At 34.6% G+C, this 9,726-nt stretch overlaps 1 long non-coding RNA gene across 2 annotated transcripts; it reads right to left on the bottom strand.

The window, feature by feature from the left end:
* Nucleotides 1–8,629: 8,629 nt before the first annotated feature.
* Nucleotides 8,630–9,244, bottom strand: LOC149672252 (uncharacterized). 2 transcript variants are annotated; one of them, XR_016367123.1, is made up of 3 exons: nt 9,043–9,244; nt 8,854–8,945; nt 8,630–8,730 (listed from the first exon to the last, which is right to left on the bottom strand). It is a non-coding gene; the product is annotated as an uncharacterized LOC149672252 (long non-coding RNA). The 2 variants fall into 2 exon arrangements; XR_016367122.1 differs by having other exon boundaries at nt 9,031–9,244.
* Between the last annotated feature and the right edge of the window lie 482 nt (nt 9,245–9,726).

A 9,726-nucleotide genomic window follows, 5' to 3' on the forward strand; every position in this document is an offset into this window, starting at 1 on the left:
GCATAGAAAGTAATAAAAAATGTTTGGGTTGCATTTGTTGCCATCTTTTTAAATGGTGGCCAAAAACTTAAAACCCTTCTTTATGGAATAATGTTCGCATAGAAAGTAATAAAAAATGTTCCTACGGGCTGACGGGCAACGCCGAGTGCCTTAGCTCCAAGGGTGCTGCAAAAATAAAGTCATCAGTAAAATCTACCCATTCTTTATATCATTTTGATGGAAGTTCTTATTACACGCAAGCGACGTCGCGGGCAACAGCTAGTGTTCTATATAACATTGTACCAAAATTGTTACTTGAGAGGGTGCAAGATTCTCATGGTCTTTTAGTTTTTGTGTTATATCTTATACATCCTGAATTCTTCAGCCTCCCCTCTCTCTCTCTCCGAAAGCAAACTTATCCATTATAACCTATACCTTCTAGAAAAAAAGAGAAAAATTGTTTTTGCTACCGAAATAATTACAAAATTTCAGAAATTGAAAAGTTCAATTAGGAGAGGATTGAAAAAGATTGTTTTTTTCTCTTTTTCCCTTTTATCTTCTCTTTAAGTATTATTATTTTATTTAAAAATCTTTCGTAAGAAATCGAAGTGGGAAGCCTGGAGTAAGACTTACCAAAATAGTACTGTCTAAAAGGGCAATAAGTATAAACATAACAGCATATTTAAAATTTAAAAAATAAACTTAATTTCATTGTTTTAGCAGAATTTTATTATTTTCTTCCTGGTTTAATTCGTTATAGCAGATCTGAGTTAACATATGGTTTTTCAATGAAAAAGATGCACGTCCATTCTGTATTTAAAAAGATCTAGGGTTGCATTACGGGAATAAATAGTACTTCAATTGAACTCTAGAAAACATATAGGGTGTAACCGATTACACTAAAAAGCAGGCTTAGAAGGTAGAAATAGAGAACTCAAGAATGAACTTTTAGTACTTAAGTTCTTAGTATATTTTGCTCTGGTCGTTAGTAATTGCTTTTGTTATACAGGCTCATTTTTTGGTTTTTTCTTCCTGCTCCTCAAAATAAAGATGAGCATTTCACCGTGGTATGAATTCTATAACTGTTGGGTCCTAAATTCTCAATAATCAAACCACAAACCTCGCCTTTACGTGGGCCCAAACAGGAAATAGTTAAAAGCCAAGACGGTAATTATAAGGAAGCTATTTATTGATTCAAATGTATCGATTTTGGGAGGAATCGTGTTATAATTATTACCGCCCTGTGATACACGTCCTTCGAAAAGAAGTGTTATACACTTTTGATAATATACAATACACTCCTCTCTGACAGAAACAACAGAGAGAAAAAAGAGAGACGGCGCTAATTTTATCGCTTCCTCGCTCCCCTCTGTAATGAGTCTATCTTGAGAAACAGACTAAAGTCACGTAGTAACGCTTATGAAGAAAGAGATTATTTCGCGTTAAGAAAATACATAATGACAATGGCAACACCTATTGTGATATCATTGGTTTGATTAGATTATAACTTAAGTTTATAGATATGTTCATATGTTCGTAGGGCTAGAGACTTAAGGAGAGCTAATTCGAGAACGACGCGAGTAATTAAGACTATAATTAATTGAATATATTTCAACTTTTTGAAAAAAATTTAATTTTTCTTAAAATTTTAAATATTAAAATCCCTAGGGATATTTTAAATTTAAAAAAAAGCGTTAAACTAGTTATGAAAATGATTGCATATATCACCATCATCATAATTCCCGTCCTAATATGGACTTTTACTTATACTGTATTTGAACTTTGCACAAATGTTGGTCTGGATAGCGTATTGCTTATACTTTGAAACTAAAACAACAGGCCCCACGTTTTTTGCGCTGATTATTGAGCGCGTACGGTCTTCTTAAAGAAACAATGAGAGCTGTCGACCCGTGGGTCTTCATCAATCCGGACATCTAATAAAATAAAAATCACAGTCAAAACATCCCAAAAAACTGACGACACGGTTGTGTATTAGATCGTGCCGCCACCTGGTTTCAAATGCTTATCATTAATGACTCCCCATTCATCTTTTGATACGAACAAAGATGTATAATAATGATAGAGTCAAAGAATATTGGTTATTAATTAGGAAAAGGACTTAATTTATAACATAATTGTTCAATTGGCGATTGAATGAGAACAAAAGGCAGACTTGGCTCTACATGGGATCTCAGAACGTTTTACGGCGGAGCGGGCACGAAGCGAGGCTTGGCCCATTTTTGTACATGTTAATGTTTTTCATAGGATCTCACTTCTTTTTGTAGACCCTCTCGTTATACTTCGGTAGTTATATTAAAACAAGACCCTCTCGTGGTACTTCGTTTGCCAATATAATCGCTAACGTTTGTCCATATTTACGCTGAATTACCCCTTTCGACCCGCAGAGAATATGCAATAAAGATTGTACGCGATATCCTAATAAAAGAATGTGGCATCAGTTACGACATTTTTCTTTTAAACTACTACTTCTATTAGCTTTAATATATGTTTAACTTTCGGTTAACTTTGGACCATTACGTCCTTTCATCAAGAACACACACTATTTCTGTTGAAAAGACGGCAGCGCCATCTAGTTTTATAATAAAGAACTAAAGAACAATTTTATAAAAATTTCCGGATGTTTTAATTTTTCTGTGCTTTATAAAATAAATGAAAACTAAATCCTGAATTTTAAGTTTCTATCTCCTCTAGAAGTACCTTAGAATTTTGATGATCGGTGAGTGAGTGAGTGACAAAATAAGGTAAATTTCACCTGCGATATTTCGAAAAGTATATAGGGTAGGAACTTGAAATTTGGAAACTATAGCTACGATTGACAGTCCTCGTGGCAAGCAAAATTTCAGGCTCTTACCTGTACCCATCACGAAGTTACAGTGGGGTTAAAAGTGCCACGAGTTGCTTCGAGAAAAGGATGTCAGTGCTCGACTTGGCTGGGAGCACTGCTCCCAGATTAAAGAAAAATTGCAATATTTGAACTAAAGTCAATTGATAAACCTCATTTATATCGTTTGTTTTTTCGGCCTTTAAATATGTAACTTTAGTCTTAATTTTAATTGTGTTGAGATAGTGGCGTGTGTTATAAACTTTACCAAAAGCGAATGGGTATATTCCCATTGCGCAGAATTCCATTAGATCGAATTCCCATTAAACCGAATCCCGCCAATGTTTTTAATGAATTTAGCCCAATCGCAGATTTGGTATTTACAATTCAAACGACGCTATTTGTCGAATTAAGCAACCCCAAAAATGCTATGTAGTTTAATTTCTATTTATGTCGTTTATTAATGAAAGCGTTTTAAATACATTTTTATTACCTTGGAAACGCCATTATTTGACGACTATACAAGATGATAATTAAAAACGACCTTTGGAAATTTTCATTACCGTGTGTTCTAAAAGTATAAAATAATAGTATACAGAAAAAGTGAAAATGGCACTTGACTATTTGGGCATGGGTTAAGGATTAATCAAAAACGCTTTCATCCAATAAAACGTTCTTGTTCAAAACCAGGTTAGGTTAGGTAAGGTTGGGTTTGATCAGCAATATCTTCATTGACTTTTCAAATAATATGCCTTTTCCAAAAAATTACTGTTAGGTTAGGGTTAGGTTAGTAATATTTTATAAATCATTTAAAAATGTTACGCCTTTTCCAAAATATTGATGTTTATCTTCATTGACTTCTCAAATAATATGCCTTTTCCAAAAAATTATTGTTAGGTTAGGGTAAGTTAGGTTAATAATATTTTAAAAATCATTAAATAATGTTACGCCTTTTCCAAAATATTGATGTTTATCTTCTTTGACTTCTCAAATAATATGCCTTTTCCAAATAATTACTGTTAGGTTAGTGTTAGGTTGGGTTTAGTTAAGTTAGCTTAGTAATATTTGTAAATCATTTCACAATGTTACGCCTTTTCCAAAATATTGATGTTTATCTTCATAGACTTCTCAAATAATATGACTTTTCAAAAAATTACTGTTAGGTTAGGGTTAGGTTGGGTTTGGTTAAGTTAGGTTAGTAATATTTATAAATAATTTTTCAATGTTACGCCTTTTCGAAAATATTGATGTTCATCTTCATTGACTTCTCAAATAAAATGCCTTTTCCAAAAAATTACTGTTAGGATAGGGTTAGGTTTGGTTTGTTTAGGAGGACGTCTCTTCCTCTTAGGAGCGGTTATACACTTCAAGTACAGTGAAACGGCTGGCTTAAAGTATTTTCATGATAAATATAAAATGTAATAATAAATCAATATTAGAAATTGGTTTTATTATGTCATATTTTGCTGATAAAATTAAAACAATTTAAAGCCTACGTAAAATGAACACAAGATCCAAAAAATTTCTAAATTATTATTTTAAAACTAAGGATTATAAGAACAAAATAGTAATAAATCAGCAAAATATGACATAATAAAACCAATTGCTAATATTGATTTATTATTAAATCGGGAAAAACCCGAAGTGCGGCAGGGTTGGTAAAAATCCGGATTTTTCTTGAAAAAGCCACTGGTATGGTTTTTTGCTGGTTTAAACCGGATTTTATTGGATTTATCCAGCTTTTTTTTTAAACTACTCTCTAGTGCTTAATTTTAGCACTTCTATTTACATTTAGTGCTCTAGTTGTCTTTTGCTAGGCCGTCTGATAAAGTTGATAAAACTATAGACATTTCCCTTAGAGATGAGTAGGGCCCCTGATTTTATAGGGATTTTTCAATCCAACCCGACCCATATCGGGTCGAAAACTATTTAAAACGTTTTGCTGGTCGGGTCGGGCAGGGTTATCATCCATCTACCCGGGTAGACATCTTTATTATCTTCAATAGAGCAGGGTCGGGCCCGGGTAGACATTTATTATTACCTTCAATAGGGCAGGGTCGGGCCCGGGTAGACATTTTTTATTACCTTCAATAGGGCAGGGTCGGGCCCGGGTAGACATTTTTATTACCTTCAATAGGGCAGGGTCGGGCCCGGGTAGACATTTTTTATTACCTTCAATAGGGCAGGGTCGGGCCCGGGTAGACATTTTTTTTATTACCTTCAATAGGGCAGGGTCGGGCCCGGGTAGACATTTTTATTACCTTCAATAGGGCAGGGTCGGGCCCGGGTAGACATTTTTATTATCTTCAATAGGGCAGGGTCGGGCCCGTTTAGGCTTTTTTATGATGTTCAATAGGGCAGGTTCTGATAAATATTTTTCTAAATGCGCGGTCCGACCCAACAATTTAGCGTTGCGAAAAATTCAACTCAGTCTCACGAGTTTCGGGTGGGGCAGTGAGAGGAGGGCGCGTCAAACTAACCCACAATATATGGGAATCGACCATTTCGATGAAATAAAGAGGTGTGGGTCAAACCTTTTCTTCCATCTCACTTTATGGTGCCTATATTATCATTTTTTTTGGAAAAATCCACTGGATTTTTCAACGTGGTTTAAACCGGTTTAATCCAGATGGATAAAACCGGACTGGATACCAGCGTGCCAACCCTGAAGTGCGGGTTGTTCGATGCAATGGGATTGTCCCATTGGACAGAATCGTAAATCCGCCAAAGTGCGGGTTTTTCGGTCGAATGGTATTGGTTTCGGTTGATTGGGATTCGGCGCAATGGTAGTGAAGAAAACATTACGATCAGAAAAACCGGATGTTCAAGCCATAGCATAGTTTTACTCGGAAATTATAGAAATGAGGTTTTAAGAATTACATTCAGTAATGTGACGATTTATTAGTTAATTGCCAGTAGGGTCTCGATTTTAAAAGGACAATAGGGTTCCAACTTAGAAATAAAGGTTTTGGATGGCTCTTTGGAAAGTAGAAATTTTGGATTTGTGTGCAGCGTAGTGTTTAGTCTGTGAATTTAGAATAATAAGCAAGTTGTGATTGCTAAAGTGGAAGGATTTCTGACATGAAAAATTTTGCAAATATTCTATAATGCGCGAAGTTTGCGTTTTGGGTTGAATTTTTCAGTGGCTTTTCTGTAGTAAATGTTTTATGCTCTTAAAGAATTAATAAAAATGTCTTCGTGGACAAAGACTAGAAAAAGTAAATGATCAGAGAACAAAATGGAATGACCGAAGTAACTGATACTAAAATACTTCAGTTTAAAGACATGATTATAAAACATCAATTGTTTAAAAAAATACTTATCTTCGTTTTTTTCACCAAAATTACATTTGCATTGTGTTCGAAAGACAGATTATTCATTCTATAGATCCTTTTTCGTATTAACAGTTTTCGAATGAAAAGGATTAGAATAAATATCCGAGTATGGATATGGTTTATTTTTAAAGGTTCCTCTTTTCGAACTTAAGAGAAAACGTTGTTTAAAACGACTAAATGCAACCGAAGTTAGAAATTTTATCTTTCATCATGATTGAAATTTTAAACGTCGCTTTAGGGTGCTTTGGTTTTGCGCCTACATTTATACGACCACGATTCGATTGGGTCCCATTTTTTGGGTCGACTATTTAAAATGTTTTATAAATCAATCATTTAAATTTGGATAAAAGATATTATTAACAAAAAACCTTTGGTATTTTATTGAGTGCGTGAGAACTGTTTTAAAAGTTGTGATTGAATTAGTTTGGTACGACTTCGACTTGCTATTTCTGAGCAAAGGTATAACACGAAACACGTAAATGGACACCGACAAATGGTGGGCTGTGCTTTTATTTCACTATTGGGCTTAAAACGTATTGTAGTTCAAATTAAAAGCTGCAATCCATTTAAATATCACTAACGAGGAACTGTTTCTATCATGGCCTACACTGGAAATCTAGCTTTAAATATAAACGATGTCGCATGTATCTGTTATATAGTAAAGATATGACACGAACCATTTTGAAAAGAATGGAAAATTCATGATTCAAAATTTTTGGGCAAATGTAATTTTGGTGAAAAAAACGAAGATAAGTATTTTTTTTAAATAATTGATGTTTTATAATCATGTCTTTAAACTGAAAAAATTTAATATCTGTTACTTCGGTCATTCCATTTTGTTCTCTTATCATTTACTTTTTCTAGTCTTTGTCCACGAAGACATTTTTATTAATATCTGTTCCTTCAGTCTTCATTTTAATTAAGATTGTTAAGAAACTGTCGCATTTTTAAAATCTGCACTAAGCACAAACAAAAATATAGGGGAGCTTAAGCATAAGGGACCTAATATTGCTAGTTAGTGACTAATGCTTTCAGGTACCAGTTAATCAGTTATCACCAATGAGATTACTTTATCACTGAAAACATCAAATTTTCATACTAAAATTATTTTGGCCTTTCTTTATCCCCTGGCTTTGAGTATTAAAATATTTAAAATAACTCTGAGAATTATCTAGAATCATTTCTACTGATATTCCAAATTCAGAAGAATCAGAGTCATCGTTTTGAGTCTTTCAGATGATGGCTTGGACTAATGTTACTGGTTTTCGGTTTTCGTTGTAGCAGTCTAACTGAGACAAAGTTTCTGCCTGACAGCATAGCCCACTCGATCCGCGCTCATGGACGCAAGCTGCTCGCGCTATAGAGAGCTTTCAGTTGGAGAAGGAGATGAGCCTCGTGACATCATTTACGCTGCCATATTGGTGGGTTTAAAGCAGGAATGAAGCTGAGACCACCCAATATGGCTACCAGAACAGCGGTAAGACTTGGGAGGGTGTGAGGTCCTACAATCCCATCTGAATACTTTTTGAGTTAATGTCTGGACTCTGGTTACCCTTGAATTTTCTTAGTGGTCCCGTGGTTTAATTTTTAAACTGGTCATTTGCCCTGTGCCACCGCCTTATTTCCCCCACTGGACAGGAAACATTTCTCATAAAGGATAATGGCCATCATTGTTGTGTAAGAGACAGCCTGGCAGCCCCGTATTTGTTTACCCTGCCCATAGCCCAGTCGATCACGCGTAACACGACGCAAGATGCAGAGGGCAGAGCAGCGTCCGTGAGCATGGATCGAGTGGGCTATGCCCTGCCTGGCCAAGTCAGCTGACTTAGGTGAAATATTCATTACTTCTATGCGACTTAATTCTAGACATTCTTGAACAAATCATGATGTGAACATTTTATAAGACAGGCTTCTGGCACTGGGTTTTTTCTGAGCCAAATTTGCTTTTTAAATTTAAAAAAAAATTAATTTCAACCTTTTTTTCCTCTCTTCAGAAATTTAATAATGATAGTGTGTTACATATTTATCCAAAATTTATATTAATTAATTAACACACTGTACATCGCCTTAATTTGTAATTTCGCGCTTGGAAGAGCCTGAATTAAAAATATTGATTTGGAGACAGGGATTAGTGATAGTGTGATTGAATTGAATCTATCATTTATTTTAACAGCAAAAAACGTATCTTCGTAGCGGTAACCGTTAGCTGCTGGCACCAGTCTAGAAACCAGGGAATGAACCCTTCTGCGTAATTTGAATTAATCTACTTTAAACATCAAAAATGTATCTAATTTAAACAAAAAGGTTTATTCTAAATAGCGGTTAAAAATAGTAATTAAAAACGCAACTGTTACCTAATAAAAATGATTGCAAGAGCCGGGATAAAAAAACATTGGTTGGTTTGTTGACAGGGTTTAGTGATCGTGTGATTTAATTATTCAATTATATTACCATTAATTTAAACCAATAAAGTGATCTACATAGTGGTTATCGGTGGCACGAAATATAATCTGCACAGTTATCGTTGGAAAAATGGCCATTGTTTACTGTTTTGAGGTTATGTTAGAATAAGCACTAAATAATTAAAATTTAAATTGTTAACCTATAAGAATTATTGGAAAAGCGTCATTTAAAAAGATTGGATGATTTGGTGACAGGGTTAAGTGATAGTGTGATTGAATCTATCATTTATTTTACCAGTAAAAAACGTATCTTCGTAGCGGTAACTGTTGGCTGGTGGCAACAGTCAAAAAACAGGGAACGAACCCTTGTGCGTCTTTTGCATTAATCTACTTTAAACAATAAAAATTGATTTAATTTAAACAAATAACCTAATTAGCGGCTATCGTGGGCCCATAGCACCAGGTGAAACACCTTAAAACGTACGCTACACGGCCAATTGGTCTCTAGTCTCTACATACAATCAGCTGTATTTAAATTTTGACCGAGGCTTAGTGAAATCAGTCAATTTAAAAATTATCGGCTAAATCCTAAATTTAAATTCTTTTGTATTAAATTATAATAAGGTTTAACTTACGAAATTAAAATAAAATGAGGACGAATTAACCCCTTCTTTTATGTGAAAAGTTAAAAAGCTCGACATAGCCACACGCGATCCTCGCCTTTGATTTGGGTTCATAAATCTTCGCTAACTCGTCCCATGCTGTCTTTGCTGTCTTACATTTAGCTATAATTCTCTTATTGGTATTGTCTACTGCTAATTGGATCTTAGATAATGCCTTTTGGGCTCTACGTTTATATCGTTCCTTCTCTTCAGCTGTTGCTGTAGCTCCTGGGTTTGTGTCTGTTTCGTCTATTATCCCCCATACTCCACAATCCAATAAAGCAGCCTTCATATCAAATTTCCATTGGTTATAATTTCTGTCATCTAACTTCTTAAATGAGAATGTTCCCATATCTTCATAATATTCCGCCATTATTCCAGCCTTGGTTTTTATTTCAATCCTTTCCCTTTACACTTTATTACGTTTAACTTATATTCAAGTTTCCCATATGTTTCTTCCTAACCCTTGGTCTGTTCAGTTTATGCATTCATACCCTCCCACGATG

The sequence above is a fragment of the Phalangium opilio genome, unplaced genomic scaffold, assembly GCF_054372755.1.
Source record: "Phalangium opilio isolate 3A_F unplaced genomic scaffold, DU_Popi_V2 ptg000053l_1, whole genome shotgun sequence".
In the NCBI taxonomy this organism is placed as follows: domain Eukaryota; kingdom Metazoa; phylum Arthropoda; class Arachnida; order Opiliones; family Phalangiidae; genus Phalangium; species Phalangium opilio.